This window comes from Mya arenaria, chromosome 12, assembly GCF_026914265.1.
Source record: "Mya arenaria isolate MELC-2E11 chromosome 12, ASM2691426v1".
NCBI lineage: Eukaryota > Metazoa > Mollusca > Bivalvia > Myida > Myidae > Mya > Mya arenaria.
Genome location: NC_069133.1, coordinates 65,974,486 through 65,992,030, shown reverse-complemented (window position 1 = coordinate 65,992,030; position 17,545 = coordinate 65,974,486). Strand labels below are relative to the sequence as shown.

The window sequence follows — 17,545 nt, the reverse complement described above, 5'->3', positions numbered from 1 at the left end:
AAATTCAAACACCGAAAGTATGTTCAAAAACAGGAAATACGCTGTCAGGATAATGTGAAAATGAAAATATATCAAGTTAAAAGGTCTAAATAATAAAAAATATGATCGAGGAGTGTCATTAATTTGTTGTTTTAATACTACTAGCTGTTGTTGCAGCTCGATTTTAAAATATTTATTATCAATTCATGCCACATAACAACTTCTCAAAATACAGAAGAATTACAGCTTTTGGAACAGATACATTATTCAACCTCAACCTGTTGTTAAGTTAAGGAAAATGAATATCTTTTTTGCCGACTTTGGAAATTTATAAATATAAAAGAAATATTGACTACATTCAATGTGTTTATTGCCTCATATGACAGAAGTTATGTCACAAATGAAAGTTCATATTAAGTATATTGCAGTTTATTATTCCGTTAGCTCACGTGTAAAATAAACATACTATACACATACCTTAACCCAACTCGAATTGTAATGTTTTCAAAAGAAAGACCGACACTTGAGACCAGATATATTGGATTTAAACAGCGGCTCGTAGTATAGATCCATGAGATATATATATATATATCAAAAATGTAATTGTACGTTGTTTGTCCCTTGAGAAATAATCTCCTTATTAAATGAAGCGAATAAAAACGTGAGACAAACAGACAAAACAGATTAAATTGTAAATGCTAAGACATCTGGATATCAGCAGATGAAAATATCCAATGTTTATATCGAACATTTACGATACTTCATACAGTTTTGAATAGCTGTTTCACGCAGGCGAGTTTCCCTGTATTATCACACTATATACGCGTACGCCTACATGTTATTAAGGCTTTTAAAGTAAAGGTCGTATGTAAACTTACGAAAACAAAGCCGATAGGAACATACAAACACCCTCATATTCACATATATTTGGGAAGAGAAGAAACATCTTAAAATTAATAAAACACAGAGCCAGCAGTTCGCATGGGAAATTAAAAAGCTAAGGAATAAAACGCACATTAAAAATTATTAGATCTCTATATAAATAAGTGTACGTCTTAGCCGTAGATAGAAACGATATGAGTTTAATATATTCTAAAATAATGGTTATATTCTTGTTTACAAACTTAAACACCAAACATATGAATAGCCAATAGATAAATATTCAGCTGGTTCATTCTCTTATGAACACGTACAAGGCCGTCATCGAAGGGATCATTCTCACATGAATACCTGTTTTACGCCATTGGGCAGTTGAACAGATGTTGCGTAATTAATCATTATTTTTACAACTCCCTTCCTTTATGAATGAACAGTTTTAAAAGTAAATGAAACTTTCTTCCTATGACTCGATATTGTATGTAGGTGTGTTCATTTTATTCCGACTAAATGTTTCGTGATCAACGTACTACATGTATATTTCTGCTTGTTTGTCTGACAGAGCAATGTTTATAGCGTCATTTCCTCCCCGAAAAAGGTAAACTCATACTGTGTGCGTCAATATTAAGGATATAATTTACTTTGTAATATGCAATTGTTTTACCCTGATTTTAAATAAATATGGTAATAACATAAAACACCGCAATAGGTCCGTGCTTATCGCAACACATATGTTCTGTGATAATATCCATTAATTTACACTTGTAATTAAAGACATGTTCACGTATAAATTCCAAAGTATCAGGTCCTCAGAGACTAGCGTCCTTCCATTTACCTCCCACTACGCTAAAATCGTGTTTAAGAAATCAAATATCGGAGAAGCTCCTTGTAATTTCAAGTGGAAAGTAAGTACATCATAAAAGCTGTTTCATGCTATTTAATCCTTTATATGTCCCTTATTTGGACATAACGAATTCTTCACTTTCATGTTATGAATTAAATCTCTCATGCAGTCTCACCGGAACATATACTAAGAAGCCAAGTTAGGCTGACCCTGACCTTCATGAAATTGTACGGAGATCATGATGAGTATACTAGTGGATCATTCTTATGCATTTTCGATGCATGTTTAGTAAAGATGCCTAAATGCAATTATTACATATGTTAACACTGGCCATTTCATGGTTTTAGGGTAGTTTCATGTTATTCCAAACATCCAACTGTATGCACTTTGTTATTAAATGTGCAAAGCATTCACCATTAGTTGCTCAGAAGCCAAACTTCTCTTTGTTTCATCATGTTTTTGGCGTTGAATTTTGCAGTTGGCAAACGCATTTGGGACAACCTGTCATAATGCATTAGTCTAGCAAAAAGTGATATAGCTTATAACACAGATGGCTTAAAGGTTTTGAGACTCCGTCGAACAAAATCCGTTGCGTTTATCAGTGGTCACGGAATTTGAATTGAAACATAGACATAGACTTGTCTACTCGAAACTGAACGTAACACTTGAAAACAAAACATTATTATCCGAATGTCTTTGAACGTGGTGACCTCAAAGATACGTTCATAGAATATAAACTACTCAATTATAATATAACGTTTTCAGCATGAAACATTCAAACAATTCTTCACACAGACAGAACTATTCCAGAAAATTGATTTATCTGATGTATGTTAACGGAATTCTTGTTGTCACGTTAAGTGTTTTGTTGGCAAAATATAATCTTCAAAGTTTAATCTTCAAAATGAAACTTCTAATTAAAATATATGTTTGGAGATATTATAGCATTATAATGATGTATACCGAGATTTTAAGATAAAGAAAATCAATACTGAAAGGCAAGTGTATAATTTACAGTAGAAGATAACTCCAAAATAGGAATACAAATCTTGGAATAAGACTTTCATTGATTTAATCCGCTTTTAAAAATAACTTGTGTCTCATCAACAAATTTTGAACAACTAATGGTAATAAATGGCCAACACAATCAATTTTAGAGGTTGAAAAAAGAGGTTAAAAGTATAACATTTGTTAATTAATTAAGATTAAAAAAATAAACTTAGGTGGATATTTGAGTTTTGTTTTATAGACAAAATTGTAACTAGGGTTATTACATACTTCCTGTTGCATTGTATAACACTACAGAGCAATATGTATCTGTTTTGCCCGGTATGAAGAATCACACGAATCTACCATATATACTTCAGTAGATCATCGCCTACCCTTAATACTTAATATGGAACAAGAATGCTCACCATGACACAATTTGCAAAAAATCTTATTTAGTGTCTCTAATGGTATCTTTAAATGCAATGCTATGAACAGCTGACAAGCTATATGCATTATTGCATTCACTTATTGTTTCATCGAATTTCTAAAATACCCTTATCAATAAGTCACCTCAGTCTTCGTGATGCAGGAAAAGGGTTAAACGGTAAAATTAGCTTCTATTTAAATACTTCTTTAAGTTGAGATGTTTAGTCTTCATTGAGATTTTTTTTGTTTTTTGTGTTCTATGTCTTTGGCGTTTACCCAGAGCCATCAAACCGGGTTTATGTTTAAACGTTTTGCTACTGAGCTTGTATTTGTAGTTTTTCACATAAGTATTCAAAAAAGACAATCTCTTGCTGAGAAGAAAATAACATTGTTTAAGCGTCAACGGGTTGACTAAGGATTGTCTTGTAGTAGTAGTGAAGAGTTTCTGTTTTGAAGAAAAATGAGCCTTTGAATATACGTTTTTTTCGTTCGAAATGCAATCTTGATTTTAAAATAGAAAAAAATATTAACTGAAATATGTCAATGCACAAAATTGACCTCCAGTGTGTTAAAAATGGTAGGGCGATATAGATGTTTTATTCTAATTTCTTGGAGACGCTTTCATGCAATGCTTAGTTTTACATGTATCAGGTCATGGAAGCATTTGTAATGTTAAATATACTTCACCTTAAAGTACGTTATCGAGTGACCCTCGATTTCAAGTGAGATTCGTCTTAGAACCAAGAAACTCAAGTTTAGACAGAATCCACATAGTAAAACTAACATCAACATAGTTTTATTTAAGTCTTAGATTTTGCAAATGCTCAAATAACATATATTTAATTGAATTACTTGTTGATAATGTCTCTATTGGTTGAGTAAAACAAAACATCATAATAAATATCATTATTATTTATAGAATGTAATGTCTTACAATAATGCATATGACATATTCAATGTATTGTCAATGCATACGTGCCTAAACTTTACATAACAACAAACTAATGCTTGCCCGGCCACTTAATCAATGCGTCCAAAACATTACATCTGGCATATTTTCTGATCTAATAACACCTAAGATAAGTTAATGTTTATTCAGTGGTTCATTGGTCAAATTTTTAATGTTGCAGCCAGCGAACTGTTTTATGCAAACCTGTCTCACCAAACGGGGTTAAATGATTTGCAAATGCATTACCTGACTGAATAACAATGGACTGACTGACCTTGTATATATATTTATATATATATATCTGTATGGCATATATAGTCCACAAAATGTTGAGTAGAAACCTCTCAACGGAACGTTCACACGAATCCATGAGAATTGTTCCCGAAAATTAAGTGAGCATTTCGCTCATAGATTGCTTACCTACCACGGTGGAAAAAATGCTTACTATTGTGCTATGATTAGGTTTATCTGCACACAATTTTATAAGTTGTTTGGACCGTCACCAAACTTAGGACAAAGAAATGCTACATGGTGCAAAAATGATGAGGCGTTGAGAAGGAATCTTATCTCCTGTCTCGTTTGATGGGTTGAAAGGCAGTGGTATGAACAGACAGTGAACGTAATTGATCAATATAAATGCATCAATGATTAATAAATTGTGTTCTAATACCTAAAATATACATAGTAATAAATCCCATTTGTTATTTTGTCTTTGTGTTGCGAAGAGAGAGAGAGAGATAGAGAGAGAGAGAGAGAAAGAGAGAGAGAGAGACCGTGTTGTTGAAAGATTGTTCTGTAGCTACAATTTGCAAAAGGATTTATCTATTAAAATAATTGCCAATTTAAAAGGTCAGTCTAATTGTGGTATATCTAAACTTAATTGCCATCCACTTGATTTCGAACAATATATGCATACAATTGTATGTAAAATAAAAAAGAACAACCTTTTAAATTATTATTAATAAAGATAAACTTGAACAGTAAGAACATTTTGACATGGCGCATATAATATAATATCTTTGTAAGATACTATTTGGAAAACAATGCGGTTTCTGTGGCAGACCTATTTTGAATCAAGTATTGTATCAACGCGTGCCGAATTACAACTATGTGATAATCAGAGGCATTACAAAATTTGTGACGGATTTCATGGTTCGTCAATCTGAAATTTTGCAATGAATAAAAAGCACAAAGGATCAATTTAAATTAAATGTATTTTTACCTCTCACGACTTTGTCACAATATAAGGTTCATATCAAGTATCCTGCCATTTATAAATCTGTAGGTTGGCCCAAATGTTCATAATAAGTATAATGTGAATATCTACTTGGAATTTTCATTCCCTCACTGACAATGGAGGATGTATTGAAGAACACTTAGTAGTAATGCGCGTGCATTGGTTCGTAGGAAGTGATTTCATAAGGTGCATTTATACCGCTTTGGTGCATTTTAATGAATACTAGTGTTTACCACAGTTTGTGTTGCTGTATATGCTTCGCAATAGCTCAACTTACCCCAGAAAACATACAAAGTGGATATTGATGTAGGACACATCCGACTGACTTGATTTTCGCCACCACAGTAACACGGGGGTAACACTTTGCATCAAACCTAGACGTTTCCTAGCATTTCCAACCAAGGGTATTGATGCATGAATAGAAAACAGTAATCAATTACACTCTCTGGAGAAATAATCTCTTCATTATATGAAGAGAAGAAAACGTAAATCATCCAGACTAAAAGTTGCAAAGTTTAACATTTTGCAATTTGTTTGCATTGATAGAAACAATTGTAAGTCATTGAAAATAAGTGTCATGCTTATGTCCTCAAAATAAGGGTTTAAAGACAAACTTAAATATAAAGATCTTATCCTAAATTGGCAAAGTTATCAGAGATATCAAGTTTTATTTTATCATATATAACAACGATACGAGCAGGATATTTGTTTCACAAACTCTGACTGCGATGTTAAATTAATAAAACGGTCAAGAAAGCAGGGTCTCACTTTTGTATTAGGATTGTTAACATAGACCCGATGCTGTATTCTTTTTTACATTTAGCGTTATCTGCATTGAGTTGAGTATTTGATAGTGCATTGTTTTAAATCCACAAGCGGTTATAACGAATTGTTACTGACTTGCATCAACACAACGCAGGTTTATTAAGTAACTTGCTTGATTTGATGCCGAGTGTCGCACGTTATTATCCAAGGTGCAGAAAGATATGAATATTTAGAAACTGAGGAATACCAACAAGGAGAAAACCGTTTAGGATAAGAAACAACGTGATAAGAAAACATAACCATCCAGACAACATATCAGAAAATACCATTACATTTGGATATCTGCTGATTAAAGTACATGTTGTTATTATCTTTAAATTTGCAATTAAGCTTATGCTCGCACTTTATCTGTTGTTTTCAAAATATATGCAGGTGAACATTCATGTTCTTAAGTACTTTAAAGTTTATTCTGCATGAAACTATGGTTTCAAGATTCGTTTTCAAAAATGATAATTTTAATAAGTTCAGTCCAACGGTATGCAAACAGAATTGCATATTATTGATGTACACTTCTTAATATAAGAGGAATTCCGGATTTCCAAGGATATTAAGTAAATATTTAAAACAATGCATCAAGAATTTATGAAAAACACGAGTTGTGTTTCAATATTGGAACCATTAAATGCAGACATTTTACAATTGCAACGTCAAATGCAAATTAATGCTATGAGTCACAGAGAGATGTAGGTTTCTCGAAGAAGAAGGAGTTATTTACGTCTTGTAGGTGCTATAAACATGAGTATCTATGTGTACCTTAGGTACCTTTAAACAAACTGTTGAGGATTTCTTTTTCAAAACATTAAAAACATTATAAGGTTCAATTAAGAAAACATTTGATGTCATTCTCGTAGTTAAAAACGATGTATTAGTACATTAGTTTATGGCAGTATCTGCTATCGATAATCTCTCTCTCTCTCTCTCTCTCTCTCTCTCTCTCTCTCTCTCTCTCTCTCTCTCTTGGTCAACCCATCTGATGTGTGGCAATAGTGTTGTGATATAATTAACTTAATCAAACACGAATGTTCTACTCAGAGTTGGTGTAAATATTATCAATTACATAAAACACTGTAATAGGTCCGTGCTTGTCGTGACACTCATTATATGCTGTTTTAGCTTTCAGACTGAAAGTTGTAGATGTGTCCGTGCGGATTTCATATTAAAATTCTCAAGGACCAAGGAATAGGACAATGCTTTTTTCAGAGAGAAATAAGAACCTCACGGATCTGTGAATGTAATATTTGTCATCAGGGAAAAGAGAAAACCTAACGGACCAGTGAATAAAACAATAAAAGAAAAGGAAAAACCTAATGGACCAAAGAATGAGATAATGACCCTTAGGGGAAAGTGGGAACCTTAGGAAAATGATCCTCAGTGAGGATAACCTTGCCACGTCATAAAGTCTCCCTACTACCATCAGAGCGTGCTTGCTTTTAAAATCAGTGCAGAATCAAGGCAATGCATCTCCTCCGTAATGGGTCCCAGTTACACCTTTTCTTTCTTAACAGTGTGGAATGCCGACTTAAATGAACACAGATACGATATGGAAACTGATTTTGTTTAAAAAATACACCGTTCATATTCATATCAGACATCAATATGCTTTTAAAAGATATTATAAGTCCCTTCCAAGACCGAAAGTGTAAGATAGTTTCATTCCGACCCGAGCGTAGGGTGTTTTGCGGAAACGAGGTTTTCCCTGCGCGAGGGTCGAGATGAACCTATCTTACACGAACGACTATGGTAGATGCTTTTTCTCCCACCTCAGTTAAACCAATTTACGTAAAAATGTAATTTTTTTGCTGGAACTCTTTTGTGCTTAGTGAAAATAATTGCGTATGTATATGCGATAACTCGTGGTTGTCATGGATATGCGCGCAGTGATTCAGATTATGTTAATAGTCAAGTTGGTCTTTAAATAGTTCTAAGGAGAGTGTAGCATTATTTCTTGAAAGGTGCCTTAAAACTGTTTTTTGGTGACATTTGAAGCGAGAAATATTTAATTAGTGTTCTAAATATTGCCACAAGACAAAATTTCAATGATGCTACAGACGACAGTTTTCAACAAGGGAGGTAATTTCAATGTGGTGACCATTAAAAGGAAGTTCCATACGGGCATTTTATCTTCGCCCGTGGGCAAGATAAGAATTTCTAGCATGATTAAATTATTTGATATACTTATCTGAGGCGGGAGAAATTAAAGTCATACGATTGAAAATAACTATTTCCTTAAATTCATATACGGTATCATAGAAAATAAGACAATCACCAATCTAAAACTAAAACATTTCACCATACAGTGTCAAGATCGAACTAGGTATACTAAATAGAATTACGCACGCTGCTTCATGTTACATCATGGATAACAAAGAATCTGACAGGTAACACAGTCCAGAAAATGTCTTTATAATTAAGGCAATGACATCAATCTGTTTATAAACATACCAACATAATACACTGAGACTAGCAAAACTTACCTCGGTTTGTAATTATGGTATAACATGGATATTTGATAACTACTCACAGTTGTTGATTACGGTAACTACATGCGGTAATGTTAAAATAACACGTACTGTTGAATTGTTGACTTAACATATCTACATACGTAACTAAGATGCGGGTTATTGAACGGTTACCATAAGGAGGTATAATGAAACCTCCCTAAGACTTAGAGCCTTACTACCGTAAAGTGATAACATTAATATAATTATACATATCTGTTTTTGCATTGGCTCTTATAGTTTGCATACTTCTCACTCTGGTCGTTATGATTCATAGTCTTGAATAACTAATCTAAAAACGTACGTTTAACATTGACTTAATTATGTGGTCAAAGTACCTCTTAGTTATTTTGAACAATGCAAATGAAACACCATGGATACGCCCAGAATTCGGAAACCTTATATAATGCTATTGCATGCCGTTGAATGTTGCTTTCCGTGATTGATTTTGGGAGAACGATGTTGTGATTCACTAGTTTACCCAATAACGCGAAATAGGTTTTACATTTCAAAATAACTGTTGTAAATGTTCGATATAATTATGTCAATTCCTTTTCGAATAACAAATGTACCGTTAATATTTTTCATTGCATGAAAAAATACAATTCGATTAGCATTGCAACTTTTAACACAATAATTGAACCAAATATCAAGATCAAGAATGCAGAGGATTACCCGATATGGTTTACTAACATCAATTTACGTCAACCCTTTCCTAAACACCAGTGGTATACATCAATGGTCGTAGGACAAGATGAAATTTTCGACTTAAATAAATAAAACATATCTCTTACAACCTGAGTGCATGACTTTAACATAGTTGTTAGAGTAATGGACGTTAAACACACAGATCTTACCTTGCGTTTCTAGTACGTGTAGGCCAACAAATGCTATATTAACTCCTCCCAATAGAAATTTAACACAATAACTCAAACACAGACAGGAGAGTTGTTCCAGCGAATAGATTGATTGTTATGGTTTATGTTCTACATACGCAAAGAATATTCACGTTAATCAAAGAAAATAGTGAGAAACCGAGTTGCAATAAAACCCTTTGTCAAGTAATGCATTAGGAAGTTGTGCGTATTAATTTATCTTTCTGATTAAAACAAGTCCAAACAAATAACGTTGTCAGTGTTTTCTTAATAATTATATAAAAACGTATCAAGTAACTAAGTCTAAGTGTGTTTGTAGAGTGTTTAATCTTGGCGTGAATATTTCGAATCATGTGGCAGGCATCTTATTACTGCACGCTTCAAACTGCATAAGCACAGGGTGTTGGGGAACCTTTGCTATACATTGGAACTAGCTGCTGTATTCACGACGTAACATCGCTTAAGAAAACGATCTCAAAATAAAAAGGTACGTGGTAAGCGGTACAAAAATAAGAAAAAATCTTGTCAATTGAAAGCATTACATCATTTGGAACATAAATGTGATTCAATTTCATTGTTGTATAAAATCTTCTTTGTCAATTTGAAATTTCGCAATTGAATTCCAGTTTCAATACAATGTGGCATTGCCTCTTATGACAGAAAAATATATAACTCAACAGAAAGTTCATTTCATGACTTATGCAATTCACTAGTGTGCATTTATTCTGCATTCTTAACTACAAACATTCCTAGAATGCAAATAGGTTGAAAGGAACATACACACAGTATTTTGTTTTAAAATGGTTCACCAGAAACCTGAATGAAATTATATTTGGGCGTTATTTCATTAACAAAATCATATTATTAGTTCAAATGTCGTTTGATGACAGGAAATGAGTCGATGTAGTTTATCGATATTTTCTTCATTGTGACAACAAAGTAGTTTACCCCCCCCCCCTAATATATTTACAATTTATTGCCCGTTCAAAGACCGTACCCAACAATCCTTGATAAACACCTCTATTTATATTGTATATATGTTACAAATTGTCTGAGGAGTTTTGTACTGTTGTTTCATGTTTCTGGTTTGTGATTGTGTTTTGTGTTCCATGTCTTTGGCTGCCATTAGAAAGGGTTAATGTTCGACTTCTGTGCTTGTTACTGGTGTTTTTATATAGATATTAATTGCAATCGAAACACTGAATCCACTAAATTCAAATCTTAAAATTGCAAAAATTGAGAGCTAACGTAACGTAATAACTAGTTGGCCAATCACTTCAGATGTTTGCAAAATTGCGTATTTAGAACCAAGAGAAATAAAAAACAACAAGGAAAGTGCTGTGCTGTATTTTTTTAAATTATCGTTTACAATTAATTATCGTTAAATACGAGACTGAATTTATATAGATTTTTGGTTAACATGTTTAAAGAGTGTTGATGCAGACTTTACAGTTTGATCATTATGGTACATATTATCTGAGTGATTACCAGGTGAGAGAAGAATGCGTTAAACACTGCAATATGTATGTGACATAAAAGTTCCATTGAAAAATAGGCGTTCGTTATTTTATAAGGTGTAAATGAAACATTAAGGAAACACACAGAAGCCAAATCTACAATACATAAATACTCGTTTATTGTCATATATACATACATGATAAGACCCTCACGTATATCTACATGTATGTTTTTGAACCAAACATTAACGCTTATGGCGTCACTTCCTCTTCTTCATTGGAAAAAAAACACCTTTACATTTGGATATATATCCGGAAGTGTGGTCCTATGGTTTATGGATAATATACTGAATTATTAACCATCAGTTGTGTGAGTTTTATTGGAGTAAACGTAGTCCAATACATCAAGTTAATTGCATTATTACATTGTGGACGGAGCCTCAAACGTATAACGTGTCGAAAATACCCATTGCGCGAAATCGTTTGGGTTTAGATAAAATCACAATTGTAACTTCCCATCGTAACTGCCACCGCATTCCAAATCAAATGCATGCAAATAGTTTTATAACCATGTGAACATCGGTTTTAATGCATGACTTAGATTTCCAGTAAATAACTAACTGAATACAGTTTTGCAGTGTCAAGTTATCTTATTTGATCAAACTAAAGCTATATAATAACTGTACAACTTCATGAGCCACATAAACAATCAAAATATCGCATAACAATTAGTGCAGGAAATGCGTTTTCTGATCAGTCTTGAAGTAGCAGTGATTTCAGTTAAAAATCATAATAGAAGAAACCCAATCAAGCCAATGCCTCTTACATCAATTCAGCCGGACAGATTCAGGATAAGTAGGCAGAATGCATGTTATCACACGACTCTGCTAGATAGATCATAAACTATTATGAAGAATACTTACTCCGGAAACCATCTATGAAGGTGAATGACATCCTCATGCTTACTAACACGTCAACTAAAGCAAGTTTAGCAAAATAACTCTTGTTGGTGTTATGGAACAAAATGGATATGTGATGAACATTCAGGGTAGAATCAGTAATGTTTATATATTATATATGGACGACACTCATAAATATTTCTGAGTAGGTAAATGCATTTTTATTTATATTTATCATTATCACTATTTTTCAATTTGGCAACCAGCATGCGATGAGGATATAATAGCATGATACTCTTCTACAGATGTTAGTTAATGACATACTTAATAAAGCAGTTAGTTTTATGTGCGGTATAAAATGACATATTAAATACCCTGTTTTATGATCATATAATTTAATGACGTTCCATGAAAGCTGAATCGTGAAACTAAACAATGATGATCATCATAAAAATATAGAATGTTTACGAGCGATTTTTCTACCCTGTCTCTCATGATGGCTAGATATCAATAGATATTGAAAATTACTAAAAGATTGAATGCATCAATGAAGGCGAAAACTGTTTTCCTAAATGCCTAAAATATGCATGGTTATGAGTAAGATTTATCAGTTATTTTATGTTTTGACATTGTTTAATCGTTGTTTCATTTAAATAGTAGTTTATGTTAACAATAAGCTTTTCGTTTATGAGTAGTTTTTTATGTTTGCTATCATGATATGATATATAAAGATACTGTCCCGATGCAAGCCGAAAAAATAAATATAACAAAATAAAAACAAAACATTTCAACAGTTAAAATCAATTCATCCTTTGATTTGACAAAAAAATATCCATGCAATCTTAAAGGGACTGTACACCAGATTGGCACTAAAAATAGTTTTTTTTTGTAACGAATCGCAGGACAATTATCTAATAGAATGTGTTACGCTTTGATATTATAATTGTAAAAAAGTACCAAAATGTAAAAAAAAAAAATGTGTCGGAGACCGGGTTCGAACCCGTGTCGCCAAAATTGCAGTCTAGCATCGTATTCACTGAGCTACGACGGCTAACCCTAATTTGGTGACATAATTAAGCTATACATCTACCTCGGTAATATCACGTGATAACACAGACTAGCCAATCACGCATAAGGAATGAATTCAACCTGGTAGACATACCCAGTAATCTTTTTTAATGGAAAAATACGAAATAACTGCTAAACTTTAATAAATTGTAAATTATGTGGTACCTCAGTTAGTAAGTTTCAATGCATTGTACACATCGATGCCAAGTTTATGTCAGTTTTCGACAAAACAATTTTTTGCTATTTGATCATACGGAGTACAGCCCCTTAAAGATTTGCGAATTCCACCAATAAGTCATAATTTAAACTTAATGTGTTATTGCCTCTTATGACAGAAGCAACATTACAAAAAACAAAATTCGTATCATGTACCCTGCAGTTTATTTCTCTTGAGGGTTGTTCAATATGAAACAAACATTTCAATAATAGAAATATCAAAATTTACCTGGAATTTTAATTCTCTCAAAGAAAATTGATGATAATTGGAGCATACGCCAAGCAGTTATGGTTTTGAAATAAGTGCATGAATTCTATTGTTTCTCATGAGGAAGTGAGATAATGGCGCCCATAATTATATAGTTCTTAGCACATTTTATTTCCACAGAACTCGTTTTCTCATTTGCAATAGCATCCACTTGCAATAAGAACCCATCTTAGCATTTCAACCCTAAAAACGAAACTTGGCAACAGGCCCCTAAATATTGACATCTAAATATTCAGATTGAGAAGGAAAATAATGAAGAATGCATTTGGTATTACTTAATTAAATTTAATATTTCTGCTGAAAATGTTAGTTTTATAATAAATGTCACGCATGTTCGGAAGGTTCGTAAATTATCCGCACGGCTGAGATAAAATTACCTATGTTCTTGTTTGTTTTGCTTTGTTTAAGTTAGTTCAGTCATAAAAGATAAATTATGTAGGTCTTGAAGTTATCTACGAGAGTTTTTGTTATCCTGCTTTGAATAACTACACGACTGAGACTTTGTTTGTTTTATTATTAGTATTTAGTAGGCATACTTTTAATAAAAATATAATTGACGAAAGAACGCGTTTTTCTCATATAATGATGAAATGAATTAACGATGCTTGTTGTGAAAGGATTCAATGCATAAATTGTTGAAATGTTTTTCTTAAAATGATTTGATTAGTATGCAATCTTACAAAACAATCCAATAAGTAACATTTCTAAACGTATATCTTTACGGCAGAACATGGTGGAAACTTAAACATTATAACATTGGAATACTGTTTTACAGGGAGGGATGTAGGTATTTTGAGGAGTATGATTTACTGACTGAGTTGTAGACTGTTGCTTTTAATTTCCGACCGACATCTTTGACTTTCAGTAATAACTGATTAAGGACCAGGTCAAAAGTGAAACGGGAGAACAGCGTAACGCCCTTAAAAATCCCTCCAACTACGCTTATAGCGTGCAAGCTTTAAACGACAGTGCGGTTATGTTCGGAGTCGCTCTGAGCGATGTGAAGCGGAAGGGCGCTTTATTATCATAACCCAAATGCAAACGCTTGATTTTATCAAAATTATTATCTTTTTGGTATAAATAAACCTACTTTTGTAAAACAAAATATTTCGTTGTCTGATGTCATAATTAATTAGTTTAGCAAAACAACGTAACATGAGTTTAACTTTTCAACACAGACTACAAGCGGTTGCGATATGGTAAGACTCATTCAAGCAATGGCGTATGCGTAGTCATGAGAAATTATTTTCTCCCACCTCATATAAGTAGATCTAATAATTTAACCATGCTAGAAATACCTATCTTGCCCACGGGCGAGGATAATCCCGACCCTCGCACAGGGTGTTTTGCGGAAACTCGGTAAATCTCATTTGGTACGCTCGGGTCTGAATGAACTTATCTTACACTCTCGGCCATGGAAGATACTTATAATTTCAATACCGTTATACATGAGACAAGACACCACACTTAACGGCAGTGTGTTGGAACTGTCTGGTGATACACGTTTTCTATTTTCATTTAAAGAAGCGTTAGTCTCCGGGATCCCAGAGAGTTAATGTCATAGTAAAACAACCTTAACTCTTTCAAAATGCATTAATTAAAATACATCAATCATGTTTTTAAATTTAATACTAAAGTGAAAAACTGCAGAAACAAGCTCAGGAGCAAAACGTTTAAACATAAACCCGTTAAGTCAATGTTTTAAAATCTGCATAGTAGGTGGTGTACACAATTTCAAATAAATATCCGCTTAATTATAAATTTAGTATTAAGGTAGCTCCCGTTGTTAAAACATTGACATGGGTATGATAGAGTTGGAATCTCTCATCATTGAAGCACTTTGGGTTTACCTTTAAGTTTAAGTTTTATTATCATTTATTTTATTATTAAGTTTCCTCAAGTTAATGCTTTCTTTGATAAGATTTACCTTTTACGTTTCTTCTTTATTTAGGAATGTTGGGATAAAAGTGAGGTTTGTGCACGTAAACTGTATAAATCCCCAGTAAACTTACACATTACTGACCGTTCCAAGGCGGTATCTAACAATCCTTGATAAACATACCTCGTTTTTTATATATATTGTATGAATCCACTGTTCTGTTTGTGGAGTTTTGTGCTGTTCTTCCATGTTCCGTTTGTGATTTTTTGTTTTTGTGTTCTATGTCGTTGGATTTTACCCAGTGCCATTAAACCGGTTTTATGTTAAACCTTTTTGCTACTGAGCTTGATTCTGTAGTGTTTCATATAAGTATTGAAATTAAACCTTTTACTAATGAGGCATGATGGTGTATGGGAAATAGAATGGGAAGTTATACTTTTTAATGAATGCATGATAGAAATGTTATGCCCCAGCCAATAAAGTTTGTCAAATGGATAGAATGATATCTCTAAATTGTTTTGTTTCTATACGTGAAACAAAATATCAATAAATTGACCAAGTACCTGAGTGGGTTATATATATATTGGATTTAAGATATCATAGATTAACGTCAGACAGACTAGGTGCGCCCGCAATGTTTATCCTTAAATGATCTTAGTCACTTTTTAAAAACCGAATTATTTTGAGTCTGAGAAGCTCTCATCACAATTAAAGGTTTAATGACACAGACACTTGCAAAATCTGAAGACACTGGGTTTCTCCTAGCGAATAATTACTTCAATGAATGACGAAAAGACAGTTGGTAATTGGTAAAATACCTGAACCTGTATGTTTTCATTAACGTACGCTATTATTCAATTAATATTTCAAAACCAGGTAACCGGATGATTATTAATATACTATCTGAATTTTCGGTTTGAGAATGAATATGTCATTGTTGAGTGCATGACATAGAACAATATCATATTGATAATTGTATACCTTGGTTCTTAAGCTGGCGGTGATGGGGCTTACCTGTTGTTTGTAATGAGAGTACTTTATTTACGTAACATTACATATCCTGGCAAATTAGTTTAACAAACAACTGCGTTTTAGCATGCAGTTGTTGTTTTTTTCCAGTCAATGTTATCACAAGTGATTCATTCTGGATGTCACTATGAGTATGCTTTTTTTATCAGTGTTTTGTATAACTAAGCAAAATATAGATTTAGCATTTTTTGCTATATAGCTGTCTTATTTGATAATATCTTTGACTGTCTAATACCCATTTTGAATAATCTGACTTTACATCAGAATTTGACGAGACATTTACAAAGATTTTTTACATTTATAAATAAGGCATCAGTTGGAAATGATGAGATTTTATATTATTTCTTGATTTGTTCCAAGCAGTGTCTTTTAATACACCATTAAACAATGAGGGCCCGGAACAAGTCACAGAAGACAATGGACGAGATAGATAAAAAGTATAAGCAACACATACATATCACACATGCATCAACTTTTATTTGTATATGGTACAAAATATTCAAACAATTTGATTTTACGCGGTCTATATTTTTCTAAGATAGATTTTAACCGAGTTTTTACAACCGGCACTATATAAATTACATACTTCATAAAGATTTATAATACTTGATGCCAATGTAGGCTTAGGTTTATGTATGGTAAATAAGGTACCCGGACATACCCTGTTTTATCTTCATAGTATGTTATTACGGTCCCTCACTGCTGGATCCAGAAGACACAAACATGTAAAGAAATAACAGAAAGTAAAGTGTCATGAAGGAATCTCATTCCCAGTCTCTAATATATGATTATATTGAAAGTAATAAATAAGGTAACAATATTAATGAAGACATTAATTGTTTTTCTCTGTTACATAACGCATACAAGGTATGAGTATTTTTTAATCATACATCGTCTTTGTTGGTCGAGGACATTGCTTAGTCTCCGTTTGGTTAAAATAGTATTACGAAATAAAAATATCAGAAATACCAATAAAAAGATCGTTTATTAGCAGTTGGGATGTATAATGGCATGATATTAACACATTTTTTGAAAAAAACTACGAAGGTAAATGCATTAATTAAAGCATGCATTTTACATTTTAGCCAAATTAACCGTTTTAGTGTTACTGGAATACATACACGCCAATACCTTAATGATTGCTTATAGGTTTTTTGTTTAACTTGTATGGATAACAACTGGCAATAAAAAAAAATGATTGACAACATTATACAATTTGAAACAGTACGG

The 17,545-nt window shown here is 32.7% G+C and overlaps 1 protein-coding gene across 1 annotated transcript in view; it reads right to left on the bottom strand.

Annotated features, from left to right (window-relative positions):
• Positions 1–9,805, bottom strand: part of LOC128212338 (TWiK family of potassium channels protein 18-like) — a 39,588-nt gene extending 29,783 nt beyond the window's left edge. Inside the window, exon 1 of the mRNA XM_052917742.1 lies at positions 9,482–9,805. The gene's annotated coding sequence lies outside the window, so the exon portion shown is untranslated. The remainder of the gene's footprint in view (positions 1–9,481) is intronic.
• Between the last annotated feature and the right edge of the window lie 7,740 nt (positions 9,806–17,545).